This window comes from Pan paniscus, chromosome 18 (genome assembly GCF_029289425.2).
Source record: "Pan paniscus chromosome 18, NHGRI_mPanPan1-v2.0_pri, whole genome shotgun sequence".
Classification (NCBI taxonomy): domain Eukaryota; kingdom Metazoa; phylum Chordata; class Mammalia; order Primates; family Hominidae; genus Pan; species Pan paniscus.
This window is the reverse complement of record NC_073267.2, coordinates 83,751,569-83,766,070: the sequence shown is the minus strand read 5'-3', so window position 1 is coordinate 83,766,070 and position 14,502 is coordinate 83,751,569. Positions and strand designations below refer to the sequence as shown.

The 14,502-nt window shown below is 49.2% G+C and overlaps 1 protein-coding gene across 5 annotated transcripts in view; it reads right to left on the bottom strand.

The window, feature by feature from the left end:
- ST3GAL2 (ST3 beta-galactoside alpha-2,3-sialyltransferase 2) overlaps window positions 1-14,502 on the bottom strand; it is a 62,946-nt gene that overhangs the window by 23,130 nt on the left and 25,314 nt on the right. The window contains exons 1-2 of one of the 5 annotated variants that reach the window (XM_055099095.2): window positions 2,853-3,036; window positions 194-416 (exon numbers count right to left, since the gene is read on the bottom strand). The exons of 2 other annotated variants lie outside the window; for them this stretch is intronic. The gene's annotated coding sequence lies outside the window, so the exon portion shown is untranslated. Of the gene's footprint in view, window positions 1-193; window positions 417-951; window positions 1,351-2,852; window positions 3,037-14,502 lie in introns of those variants that run through there. 2 more of the 5 variants (XM_034940666.3, XM_055099097.2) reach the window with 2 other exon arrangements.

Here is a 14,502-nt window from a genome sequence, read left to right as displayed (position 1 = left end):
TCACTTCTTAGCCAGAAGGTAAACGAGTCAAGTGATTTTCCCTAAGCCACATGCTTTCAGATTTAGAGAGTTCCTAGCCCAGCTATGTACAGTTAATTTCAGGAGAAAAGTCAGAGAAAACAGCCCAGAGAAGATTCCAGGGGACTATGGACACTGACTGCCCCCCACAGCACTCTCTGGAGCCTGTCAGTACCTGCAGAGGCCTCTCCCAATCAGAAGGGAGGGCTGGCCGGTCTCTGACCGCCCCTCTTCTCTCGACTGTGGATTATCGATGAGGCATTGCTGGGTCCACTCAATGAACCATGAACAGTCCTGTCAGCTCCGCCGTTGGGGGAGAACCTGGCTGTGTCAGGAGGTGTGGTTGCTGGGCTTGGTCCTGCCCCTGGACAGCCCTGAGGGCAGTTGTCTACATCCATCTGTACATTATGGACAAAGTGAATGCCAGGGTCCCTGGTAGCACTGACAGCCTGAGGCCTCATGCTGCCCTTGCAGGCAAGAACAGGGAGAAAAGGCCACTTGTAGGCAGTTTGGGTCTCAGCCATAAGGAAAGGAGCTCGGATCCATGCCAGGCATGAGGGAGCCACACCAGGTGAGAGGAACGCTGAGAAGGGAACCCCTGAGCACTGGCTGTGTGCCGTGGGAATCTTGCAAAGCTGGCTGCCTCGCCTCTCCCCAGCTCCCCTCCAAATCTGCCTAGCGGTGCTGCTGACCTAGCCCCTGGGCCTCTCAGTGCAGCCCTGTTGCCTGTCCTTGTTGAAGTCTCCAGCCCACTTTTGGGGTCTCCTGGCTGCTTCCAGCAGCTGCAGACAAGGCCTCTCAGGCTCTGTGTTCAAGAAACCTAGCTGCCCCTCCATTTGTGGCCACAAAGCCAGCAGGGAATGGAACGAGCATATTGCAGTAAGGACATTATTCTGGGTGGGAAATGATGTTCACAAAAGTAGAAGAACTTACCTAAGGTCACGACGTTGTGAGTGGAGGTGACTTTGGGATAGGCCATGGCACAGAAAGAAGGCTGTGGCCTCCCTGAACTACCCACGGCTCAAGGGTGAGAGGGAAGGAGATGTGGAGTTGGCTTCTCAGGGTCGAAAGTGAAGCCCCGCCCACAGGCCTCATCAGGGCTCCTGGCTCTAATCCACGGAGACCCCAGCAGCACTGGCTCAAAGGTGCTTCTTCCAATGTTCTGCTGTGCCCATTTAGCAGATCCCACTCTAGGCATGGCCTTGGCTGAACAGTCTGTAGATGGGAAGCCAGGTCCTTGTCTCCTCTCATTCTCCCTTTGCCTGCTGCATGCCCAACATCTAAGGACAGAACTCGAGTTCTTTCAGGGTCCCACTCCCAGCTTCCTGTGACCTGAGGAGAGCCAGTCATGAGGCAGGTGGCCCTGGAAGACAGTGACTTTGCAGCTGATGGGAGCGAGAGGTCCTGCCTGGGGAGACCTGTTTTCTGGCTGGGCAGCCCCGCAGTGGCCACTGAAGGCGGGGGCTGGGCAGAGCTGGCACAGGAGGCTTCCAAAGGAAGCAACTCAATCAGGGAAGTCATTAACTCCTTGGGATTCTAGATCAACGCAGGGGGCACCCGAAGGAACTGCACTGCCTGTTGGGGAGGGGAAAATCCCTGGTTTTGACATGTCTGGAAAGAGCAGAGAAGTAGAGCATCTGGCAAAGGCCCTTGCTTTGGGAACCCCAGGTCAAGGTGTTACTGCAAATACAGGATGCTCAGCTTGTTGTGGTGAGGGCAAATGGAGCCATGGGGAGGAGCTAAAAAAAAAATCAAAGGCCCCCAAACACGCACTAAAAATCCCAAAAATGACCTGGCAATGACCCTCTCACAGTTCATTTCTACCTGTGCCCCTCAGCTGCCCACCACGTCATGGGCTTGCTCCCCTTCACAGCTACTCAGATCATTTTGTTAAGCCCATGCACACCTCAATATAAAGAGCTCGGAGGAGGCAGGCCCAATGGCTCATGCCTATAATCCCACCACTTTGGGAGCCTGAGGTGGGTGTATCACCTGAGGTCAGGATTTCAAGACCAGCCTGGCCAACATGGTGAAACCCCATCTCTACTAAAAATACAAAAAATCAGCCAGGCGTTGTGGTGGCCACCTATAATTCCAGCTATGCGAGAGGCTGAGGCAGGAGAATCACTTGAACCCAGGAGGCGGAGGTTGCAGTGCGCCAAGATCACGCCATTGTACTCCAGCCTGGGCGACAAGAGCAAAACTCCGCCTCAAAAAAAAAAAAAAAAAAGACCAGGCATGGTGGCTTACACCTGTAATCCCAGCACTTTGGGAGGCCGAGGCGGGTGGATCACCTGAGGTTGGAAGTTCGAGACCAGCCTGACCAACGTGAAAAAACCCCATCTCTACCAAAAATACAAAATTAGCCGGGCATGGTGGCACATGCCTGTAATCCCACCTACTCGGGAGGCTGAGGCAGGAGAATCGCTTGAACCCAGGAGTGGGAGATCGTGCCAATGCACTCTAGCCTGGGCAACAAGAGCGAAACTCTTTCTCAAAAAAAAAAAAAAAAAAAAAAGAATGGATAAATTGTGGTGCATTTTGTACCATATAGTAAAATGAATGAACTCCGGTTTCAGACATTAACAGGGATGAATATGGCCAAAAAACATTATATCGAGCAAAAAGAGTAGTCATGGATAAATGATCACAGCATGAATCCATGAAAAGCTAAAAAATACGCAAAGCTAAGCAAGACATTTTCTATGCCTCTCTATAAAGATAATAATAGAGAAAATCAAGGAAACAACACAAAATTCAGGGAATTCCTCTGGAGGGGGAAGAGAGGTAGATGAAATAAGGAGGGCTGAAGAGGCCTCAGGAGTACTGGGTACCTTGTAATCCAGGTGGTGGGTACAGAAGTATTTTTTTTTTCTTTTGAGACGGAGTCTTGCTCTGTCACCAGGCTGGAGTGCAGTGGCGTGATCTTGGCTGACTGCAGCCTCCGCCTCCTGGGTTCAAACGATTCTCCTGTCTCAGCCTCCCAAGTAGCTGGGATTACAGGCATGTGCCACCACACCCAGCTAATTTTTTGTATTTTTAGTAGAGATGGGGTTTCACCATGTTGGCCAGGCTGGTCTTTAACTCCTGACCTCAGGTGATCCACCCGCCTCAGCCTCCCAAAGTGCTGGGATTACAGGCATGAGCCACTGCGCCCAGCCATGGAGTATTTCTTATGTTTATTCTTTAAAGAGCACAAATACGATATATACTACTTTGAGTCTATGATGCATTTCGTAGTAAAATCTAAAATGCTTTTAGGTTAAAACATGTTTTATTAAAGCACTACTCTGGCTGTTGCGTAAGACTAGCAGGGAGACCAGAAAGGAACTGTTGCAATATCCCAGGTGGTGGAGGTGGTGATAAATGGCTGGATGTACTCTGAAGGGCTTAACTAGTAGGGTAGTTGGAGGGTACAAGGAGGGGGCCCATGGGGAAGGGAAGAGGGGAGCAGGGTGGGAAGAGGAAGACAGGAATCAGGGAGATATGGAGGCTGTGGCCTGAGCAACCTTGTGGATGGGGCTGTCATTCACTATACAGAAAAGACAGAAAATTAATGGGTTTGGCTGAGAAAAAACAAAAGTTCTGGTTAAATTTAAGATGTCTTTTAGGCCAGCTGTGGTGGCTCATGTCTGTAATCCCAACATTTTGGGAGGCCAAGGCGGGAGGATCACTTGAGGTCAGGAGTTTGAGACCAGCCTGGGCAACACAGCAAGACCCCATCTCCACAAAAAACTAAAAACGTTGGGCATGAAGGCTCATGCCTGTAATCCCAAAACTTTGGGAGGCCGAGGCGGGCGGATCATGAGGTCGGGAGATTGAGACCTTCATGGCCAACATGGCGAAACCCCGTCTCTACTAAAAATACAAAATATTAGCTGGGCGTGGTGGTGGGTGCCTGTAATCCCAGCTACTCGGGAGGCTGAGGCAGGAGAATTGCTTGAACCAGGGAGTCAGAGGTTGTGTGACCTGAGATCGCACCACAGCACTCCAGTCTGGTGACAGAGTGAGACACCGTCTCAAGCAAACAAACAAACAGAAAAGTAAAAACATTAGCTGGGCATGGTGGCAGGTGCCTGTAGTCAGTCCTACCTACTCAGGAGGCTTAGGCATAAGGATCACTTGAGCCCAGGAGTTCAAGGTTGCAGTGAGCCGTGATCATGCCATGGCACTCCAGGATGGGTGACAGAGTGATACCACAACTCGAAAAAAAAAGAAACTTTTTTAGACATCCACATGCAGTTGGAAACAGGCAGTTGAACACACCTGTTTGAAGCTCATGGGTGAGGTCAGAGTTAGAGGGATATATCCGAGAGTCATCAGAGTACAGTTCATTCTTAAAACTACAGGACCAGAAGAAAAGATCTAGGGAGGGTCTACCACAGACAAGAGTAGGCGGCTCAGGACAGAGCCTGGGGTACTCTGCTGTCTGAAAGAGAAGCCAGGAAAGAAACAGCCAATGAGGCAGGGGGAAAAACAGCCCTGCATCTGGGAAGCCAAGAGAAGAAAGTTTCGAGAATGAAGGAGGAATTAACAGTGTCAAGTGTTTGAAAAAGTAAGGTGAGGACTGAGAACTGACCACTGGATGGAGGGCAGTGGTGACCTTCACAATGACTGATCCAGGGGTATTGCGAGGCTCAAGCACAGGAAAAGATGCTCAATGTCATTAATCATCAGGGAAATGCAAATCAAAACCACAATCAGATACCACTTCCTGCCCATCAGGGTGGCTGTAACCAACAAGACAGATAATAAGCAGTGTTAGTGAGGACGCAGAGACATTGGAACCCTCAGACTTTGCTATTGGGAATGTGAAATGGTGCAGTCGCTTTGGGCAACAGTCTGGCAGTTCCTCAAAAGATTAAATATACAGTCACCATAATATATGACTCAGCAATTCCACTTCTAGGTATATACTCAAGAGAAATGAAAACTTAGGTTCACATAAAAACTTGTACACATGGCCGGGCATGGTGGCTCACGCCTGTAATCCCAGCACTTTGGGAGGCCAAGATGGGCAGATCACGAAGTCAAGAGATCAAGACCATCTGGCCAACTTGGTGAAACCCCATCTCTGTTAAAAATACAAAAATTAGCTGGGCATGGCTGGCGTGTGCCTGTAGTCCCAGCTACTCAGGAGGCTGAGGCAGGAGAATCACTTGAACTTGGGAGGCAGAGGTTGCAGTGAGCCGAGATCGCACCACTGCACTCCAGCCTGGCGACAGAGTGAGACTCCATCTCAAAAAAAAAAAAAAAAAAAACAACAACAAAAAACCTCGTACACAAATGATTTATAGCAGCATTATTCATAAGAGTGCCAACATGGAAACAACTCAAAGTTCCATCAACCAATACATAAATAAACAAAATGTGGTATATCCATACAAGGGAGTATTATTCAGATATAAAAAGGAATCAAGTTCTGGTACTGCTACAGCATGGATGAACTTGAAAACCCTGTGCTAAGTGAAAGGAGCCAGGCACAGCCTGGTGCAGTGGCTCACGCCTGTAATCCCAGCACTTTGGGAGGCCAAGGCAGACGGATCACGAGGTCAGGAGATCGAGACCATCCTGGTTAACATGGTGAAACCCCATCTCTACTAAAAACACAAAAAATTAGCCGGGCATGGTGGCAGGAGCCTGTAGTACCAGATACTCGGAAGGCTGAGGCAGGAGAATGGCATGAACCCGGGAGGCGGAGCTTGCGGTGAGCCGAGATTGCGCCACTGCACTCCAGCCTGGGTGACACAGTGAGACTCCGTCTTAAAAAAAAAAAAAAAAAAAAAAAAAAAAAAGGAATAAGGTACAAAAGGCCCCATGCCAGATGATTTATGTAAAATGTACAGAATAGGCAAATCCATAGAGACAGACAGTAGATTACCAGTTGCCAGGGGCTGGAGGATAGAGGAGAATGGGGAATGACTGCCAGTGGGTTGGAGTTTTCTTCTGGGGTGATGTTCCAAAATTGTTTGTGGTGAATAGGTTAAAAGCCACTGACAGCCAGGCGCGGTGGCTCACGCCTGTAATCCCAGCACTTTGGGAGGCCGAGGCAGGTGGATCACGAGGTCAGGAGATCAAGACCATCCTGGCTAACATGGTGAAACCCCGTCTCTACTAAAAACACAAAAAAATTAGCCAGGCATGGTGGCGGGCGCCTGTGGTCCCAGCTACTCAGGAGGCTGAGGCAGGAGAATGGCGTGAACCCGGGAGGCAGAGCTTGCAGTGAGCCGAGATCATGCCACTGCACTCCGGCCTGGGCAACAGAGCGGGACTCCGTCTCAAAAAAAAACAAAAGCCACTGACTTGTATGTTTCAAAGAGATGAACTGCATGGTGTGTGAATTATAGCTCAATAAAGGTGTTACAACAAAAAGAAAGAATGGTGCTGGGTGTGGTGGCTCACACCTGTAATCCCAGCACTCTGGCAGGCCGAGGTGGGCAGATCACCTGGGGTCAGGAGTTCAAGATCGGCCTGGCCAACATGGTGAAACCCCGTCTCTACTAAAAATAACAAAACTTAGCTGTGGGTGGTGGCGGGGCCAACATGGTGAAACCCCATCTCTACTAAAAATAACAAAAATTAGCCGGGGGGTGGTGGCAGAGGCACCTGTAGTCCCAGCTACTAGGGAGGCTGAGGCAGGAGAAATGCTTGAACCCAGGAGGTGGAGGTTGCAATGAGCCGAGATTGTGCCACTGCACTCCAGCCTGGGCTGGAGTAGGGGGCCAGGCACAGTGGCTCACAGCTGTGATCCCAGCACTTTGCGATGCCGAGGGCGGCGGATCTTCTGAGGTTAGGAGTTTGAGACCAGCTTGGCCAACATGGCAAAACCCCATCTCTACTAAAAATACAAAAATTAGCTGGGTGTGGTGGCATGCGCCTGTAATCCCGCTACTTCGGAGGCTGAGGCAGGAGACTCGCTTGAACCTGGGAGGTGGAGTTTGTGGTGAGCCAAGATCGTGCCACCGCACTCCAGCCTGGGTGACAGAGTGAGACTCTGTCTCAAAAAAAAAAAAGGAATGGGATGTAAGAGAGTGGAATGTGGAATGGGATTCAGCTGAGAGATGGTCTAGAATGTGTGTACACTGATGGGAATGAATTATTAGAGAAGAAATTTATGATCCAGGAAAAAGAGGTGAACAGAGGAACAAAGGCCGGGAGCAGCACGAGATAATGGCATCGAGTGTCGTCCTGGACGGGGGCTACCTGTGGGACAGGTGGCAAAGCCGAGCAAGCGGCACAGACAGTGAGGAGTGTCCCTTTATTGTTGGGGTTGGAGATTTACAGAGAGACCAGATGTGAAATAGTCTTCTAAAAGAGAAAGGGAGTAACTAGGGAAATTTAGGAGGTGGCAAGACAACACTATGGCCTTTTTTTTTTTTTTTTATGGAGTCTCACTCGGTTGCCCAGGCTGGAGTGCAGTGGCGCAATATTGGCTCACTGCAACCTCCGCCTCCTGGGTTCAAGCAATTCTCCTGCCCCAGCCTCCCAAGCAGCTGGCACTATAGGCAAGTGCCACCACACCCAGCTAATTTTTGTATTTTCAGCAGAGATGAGGTTTCGCCATGTTGGCTAGGCTGGTCTCGAACTCCTGACCTCAAGTGATCCACCTGCCTCGGCCTCCCCAGGTGCTGGAATTACAGGTGTGAGCCACTGTGCCAATACTACAGTCTTCTAAGAAGTTTGTGGTCACAAATTTGACAAATTTGGGGAGACCATTTATCAATAAATGTCCCCTGAATGGCTGGTCCATGTCCAAGTTGCTGAGGCTGTCCAGAGGAACTGGCAGCCAGGATCCAGAGGTCAGGGACAGCAAGGGCCTTGAAGACCCCGCCTTCCATCCTCAGGAGATGCAGCCAAAGGGCTACTTCCACCTCCCAGTACAAGGAACCTCAAAGGAGACCCTCACCAGCACGCAGGTAAATGGAAGGAAAAAACAAAAGCACCTGATTGAGGAGCAAAGCAAAGAGTGCCCCAAAAGGAGAACAGCAGGGACAGTTTTGGAGGCTGTAGCAGCTTTAGAGCCAATTCTCGGTCAGATCCCAGGAGACAGCCATCAATGACTTAACCTAATGAAGCACAGGATAAGCACCACCTCAGACCAGCACAGCTGAATACAACCTTCTTGGCATGCAGAGAAAAGAAACGTCAAAATAAGGCACTGAGGCTGGGGGGATGGGTGCTGCTTGCCTCTGGGAGGGAGAGGAGAAAGACGAAAGATAAAGCCCCTCTCCACCCACTTACACACAGCCTGAGGACGTGTCCCAAAGCTCATTCTAAAGGCATGAAGCCACAGCCTACTGCTCCAATGGACCGATGCTTTATGAACCTCTGAGCAATGCTTTATGAACCTCTGAGCATTTTCGGGGGATAGCCTCTCATTTAGTATGCGCAGGAGTCCCAGGACCAGCTGAACAAGGTCAGCCAGGCGGAAGTGAAGATGCTGTAACGCCACTCCAGGTCTGATGACTTCAAGCCCAGAGCTCCTTCCACAGCCCCCACTGCCTTCCCAAAGCACTCTTCCACTAACTGGGGTACAACCATCAAAACATTCGCTGTGCCCCAGATCCCTGCCAGCCTAGCAACCCAGAACACTCCCTGCCTCCTGGGTGGGGGGCAGCACCCAAACCAGGCAGAAGGAGCTGGGGCGGGGGGGTGGGGGTTGGCGCAGGTGGCCAGTTACCGAAAGCCCCTCCCTCCCCAACAACTCAAAAGCAGCGAGGCCTGTCCTTGACTTGTCTGAGAATGGGCCGCTTCACTACCCTGCTTGGTTAACTGAGGCCACCCGCACTGCAACACCCTGGTATCAGCCTCTGGCACAGACCCCTCAGTGCTACCCTAGGGACTCAGGCCCTTTCCACTCCGCAGCACCAAACCCTCGGGCAGCCCCTCCCTTCCTGCAGGACATCCAACTTTGACTTTATATCCATCTGAAATCTCAGCTCTGGTACCTCTTGATGCCGCCCAGAGTTTGTAGCCAGAAACCCAGAAGGCAAGAGCTAACACACTTCTTCAAACCAAGAGCATAACTTGGGCTTTCAATGAAGTCCTAGAGAAATAAACTGTCAGTCTTCTCTGGACAAAGATCGAGGCTGCACCCTAACAGCCTCTTCCTGTAGGAGACAGCTCAAAGAAACAAAAAAAAAAAAAAAAAAGAAAAAATAAAGAAACGGCCTCTAAGAGGAGGAAGCTGGGCCCTGAGGCACGGGGAGAGGGTGCGGCAGGGGAGTTGGAGTGAAGGGTCCCTTCAGATCCACCACCTGCTACCTCAGGAGGGAGCCCCACTGTGTTTTGAGTCGGAGTGGGCAGGGGGAAATCCAGTATCTTGCTGTACCTATCTACACTAAGGCATGAAGTAACGTCTAGAAAAACAGTTCTCGGCTGGTTGTGGTGGCTCACACCTATAATCCCAGCACTTTGGGAGACTGAGGCTGGATGATCGCTTCAGTCCAGGGGTTGGAGCCTGGGCAACAGAGTGAGACCTCATCTCTATTTTATGAAAAAAGTTCAAACCATCTGTGTGGGGAAGACCAGGTCTCTCCACATTCTAGCTAGCTTCCCGCCTCTGGCGGCTTTTTTTTTTTGAGACAGAGTTTTGCTCTTATTGCCCAGACTGGAGTGCAATGGCGTGATCTTGGCTCACCGCAACCTCCACTTCCCAGGTTCAAGCAATTCTCCTGCCTCGGCCTCCTGAGTAGCTGGGACTACAGGCATGCGCCACCATGCCTGGCTAATTTTGTATTTTTAGTCGAGATGGGGTTTAACCATGTTGGCCAGGCTGGTCTCGAACTCCCAGCCTCAGGTGTTCCGCCCACCTCCGCCTCCCAAGGTGTTGGGATTACAGGCGTGAGCCACTGCGCCCAGGCTTTTTCCCCCTTTTTGAGACAGGAGCTCACTCTGCTGCCCAGACTGGAATGCCGGTGGTGCAATCACAGTTGACTGTAGACTCGACCACCTGGGCTCAAATGATCCTACCTCAGGCCCCCGAGTAGCTAGGACCATAGGCATACGCCAGCAGACCTAGCTTTTTTTTTTTTTTTTTTTTTCATAAAGACAGGGTCTTGCTATGTTCCCCAGGCTGGACTTGAACTCTCAGACTCCTGCCTCAGCCTCCCAAGTAGCTGGGACTACAGGTATGCACTACTTTTGTTGGTTTTTTTGTTGTTGTAGAGATGATGTCTTGCTATGTTGCCCAGGCTGATCTCCTGTTCTCAAATGATCCTCCCAACGTGGCCTCCCAAAGAGCTGAGATTGCAGGTATGAGCCACCTTGCTCAGTCCTCAGACTTCTTTGCTTTTTATTTCACCTGATGCTGTTGTTGTTTTCAAATAGATGAGTTTAATCCATTTCACTTGGACTTATGTTACTATCTTATTCAGTATTTTGTCTACTATTTTTTCTGTATTTTTTTTTCTTTTCCTGACTTGGGATGACGTATTATCTCCACCCTCACCTTTTTTTTTTTTTTTTTTTTTTGAGACGGAGTCTCACCCTGTCACCCAGGCTGGAGTGCAGTGGCTTGATCTCGGCTCACTGCAAGCTCCGCCTCCCAGGTTTATGCCATTCTCCTGCCTCAGCCTCCCCAGTAGCTGGGACCACAGATGCCCACCACCATGCCCGGCTAATTTTTTTTTGTATTTTTAGTACAGACAGGGCTTCACCATGTTAGCCAGGATGGTCTTGATCTCCTGACCTCGTGATCTGCCTGCCTCGGCCTCCTAAAGTGCTGGGATTACACTTTGGGAGAGCCACCACGCCCGGCCAACCCTCACCACTTTTTTCCCCCTCCTGGTCTGGAAATTATATTACTTTTTTTTTAGTGATTAATCTTATATTGTTAGCTTATGTACATTTTCTTGATGAAGTCTTCAGTTTTTCAGTAATGCCATTCTCTTAACAAGGCAGAAATTTGGTGTGGCTTAACAATAAAATTCTCTATTCTTATTCTTCCTTGGTAATGTGGTCAACAATTCTAGTTTTCCCTTAAAAAAAAAAAAATTAAAAGCCCATTTAGATCCTGTTTTTTTTTTTTGTCTCTGTGTTTTGCCATCTGTAGCAGACACTGTTGGCTGTCTACCAGCGGCCACTCTCTTTTTTGCTTGCCAACAGAATCCTGATTTGTTTGGGCAGCTAAGGACCCAGTCCTGGCAGATGATGCAAGACTGGCCAAAGCCAACCAGCGCCAACCACAGCAAGCCTGTCCCTTTTTCACCAGGAATTGGTTTGAGGATGGACCAGCTCAGGTCAATGAGACCCAAGGGAGTATGTGTTAGGGCCATCTTGGAAAGATTTTCCTTTCCAAATAAGCAGCCGGGCGCAGTGGCTCACGACTGTAATCCCAGCGCTTTGGGAGACTGAGGCAGGCAGATCACCTGAGGTCAGGAGTTCGAGACCAGCCTGGGCAACATGGTGAAACCCCATCTCTACTAAAAATACAAAAATTAGCTGGGCGTGGGGTCAAGTGCTTGTAATTCCAGCTACTCAGGAGGCTAAGGCACAAGAATCACTTGAACCCACGAGGTGGAAGTTGAAGTGGGCGGAGCGGAGATCACACCTTCCAGCCTGGATGACAGTGATTGCAATAAAAAATAAAAATAAAAAAAGCAGCAGCAGCACATGAAGAAAAAGCTTCCTTTCTCCGAGGATCTCTGTGCCTTCCTGCCTGGGATGTTATAGGGTGATGATATAATGTCTGGAGCTATGGCAGCCATCTCACGACCATGAGAGACATCTTGCACCCTCGTATGGCAGAGTAGAAAGATCGAGGGTCCTTCACGTTCCTATGTGAACTACTGCCCCAACTCTGGAACTACTGACCTCCACACTTCTTGTTATAAACTAATCCAGTGTTTTCCAGTTTAAGTCATCGTGGGTTACTCTGCTACTTGCATCCTAATATATTGTTAATAGTTAATTCAGGCCAGGCACGGTGGCTCACACCTGTAATCCCAGCACTTCGGGAGGCTGAGGCAGGCGGATCACCTGACGTTGGGAGTTCGAGAGCAGCCTGACCAACATGGAGAAACCCCGTCTCTACTGAAAATACAAAATTAGCCAGGTGTGGTGGCGGATGTCTGTAATCCCAGCTACTCAGGAGGGTGAGGTGGGAGAATCGCTTGAACCCGGGAGGCAGAGGTTGCCGTGAGCCGAGATCACCCCATTGCACTCCAGCCTGGGCAACAAGAGCGAAACTCTGTCTCAAAAAAAAAAAAAAAAAGTTAATTCAATTTACCAACATAATGCATCCACTTCTGTGCTCACTGTTGGCACCAACAACCTGCTCTTTCTTCAGGGGTTTACTTTTCTTCTTACTGAAGTACATCTGTAACCATTCTTTCAGCAAAGGTCTGTAGGTGATAAAACTGTCTTAGCCTGTCCAAAAATACCTTTATTTTACCTCATTCTTGAATGATAGCTGGCTATGGAATTCCAGGTTGACAAGGAGCTTCTCTAAGACATTCTTCTGTTGTTTTCTGGCATCCAATGTTGATAAGATATTATTTGTGATCTAATTGTCAATTCTTTGAATTCTTTCTTACCTCCAGTAGTTTTTAACTCTCTTGGTCTGGTCAGGTATGGCGGCTCATGCCTGTAATCCCAGCACTTTGGGAGACCACGGTGGGCAGGTTGCTTGAGCCCAGGAGTTTGAGACCAACCTGGGCAACACGACAACACCCTATCTCTACAAAAAATACAAAAATTAGCCGGGCGTGGTGGCATGTTTCTGTAGGCCCAGCTACTCAGGAGGCTGAGGTGGGAGGATCCCCTGAGCCTGGCAGGTCAAGGCCACAGTGAACCGTGATTACGCCACTGCCGCCCAACCTGGCCTCAAAAAGCAAAATAAAGTTATATTATTATCTGCAGTTTGGCTGTATTATATCTAGTGACATATTATTTATCCTGTTTGATGTTCATGCTGTTTTTTCGAATCTGAAATTTCAAGCCATTATCCCTTTAAATATTATTTCTAGGCTGGGCATGGTGGCTCATACCTATAATCCCAGCATTTTTGGAGGCCTAAGCAGGCGGATCACTTGAGCTCAGGAGTTCGAGACCAGCTTAGGCAACATGGCAAAACCGCGTCTCTATAATAAAAAATTAAAAAATTAAGCATGGTAGCGCATGCCTGTGGTCCCAGAAAGTCAAGACGCTAAGGCGAAAGGATGGCTTGAGGCTGGGCACGGTGGCACACACCTGTAATCCCAGTACTTTGGGAGGCGGAGGCAGGTGGATCAGCTGAGATCAGGAGTTCACGACCAGCCCGGCCAACATGGTGAAACCCCGTATCTACTAATAATACAAAAAATAAGCCGGGCCTGGTGGCGGATGCCTGTAATCCTAGCTACTCGGGAGGCTGAGGCAGGAGACTCACTTGAACCTGGGAGGCGGAGGTTGCAGTGAGCTAAGATCGGGCCACTGCACTCCAGCCTGGGCAACAAGAGTGAAACTCTGTCTCAAAAAAAAAAAAAAAAGTTAGCTGGGCATGGTGGCAAGTGCCTACAGCCCTAGCTACTCGGGAAGCTGAGGGGGCAGGATCATTTGAACCAGGGAAGTCAAGGCTGCATTGAGCCATGATCATGCCACTGCACACCAGCCTGGGCAACAGAGTGAGACTCTGTCTCTATAAAAAATAAAAAGCTGGCCGGGCGCGGTGGCTCGCGCCTATAATCCCAGCACTTTGGGAGGCCGAAGTAGCCAGATCACCTGAGGTCAGGAGTTCGAGACCAGCCTGACCAACATGGAGAAACCCGTCTCTACTAAAAATACACAAAAGAAAAAAAAAAAAAAAAAATTAGCCAGGCGTGGTTGCGCATGCCTGTGATCCCAGCTACTCCGGAGGCTGAGGCAGGAGAATTGCTTGAGCCCAGGAAGCGGAGGCTGCAGTGAGCAGAGATCATGCCATTACACTCCAGCCTGGGCAACAAAAGCGAAACTCCATCTCAAAAAAGAAAAAAATAATAAATAAATAAATAAATAAATAAAAGCTTTAGCCCCAGGAAATGGTCAGTAGCAACTTTTCTCAGGCTACTGTCCAGCTGTGGATTCAAGCAATTTCCTAGCTCAATTCCATGCTCCAAATGGAACACTTTATGGCTCTGTTATCCCAAATTTCTGCTTCCAGACTCAGAGACCAGCAGGCCTGCAGCTTCAGCCTGGCTTTCTTCCTTGTGTTCTTGTCTATTTCTCATCCACAGGGGTATTTATCATGTTGAGTGTGGTGGGGGGTAGAAAAGTGGAGGCGTGCATGAATATATTTTTAGAATTTTATCTTTTTATGTATTACTGCTATGTGTTTAGAGTATAAATTTACAGTGCCATCTTGACTGGATGAATTGGATTTAACTATTCGTACCAGGAAACTGGGCATCCCTGCCAATACTAATCTCTTGGGAACAGGTATCAAACCATCTCTAACAAGATTCTTAGAACTCTAGCCAACACAATGAGGGCAGGAGACTGAGATACCCTGGGGTCAACTGAAGAAAG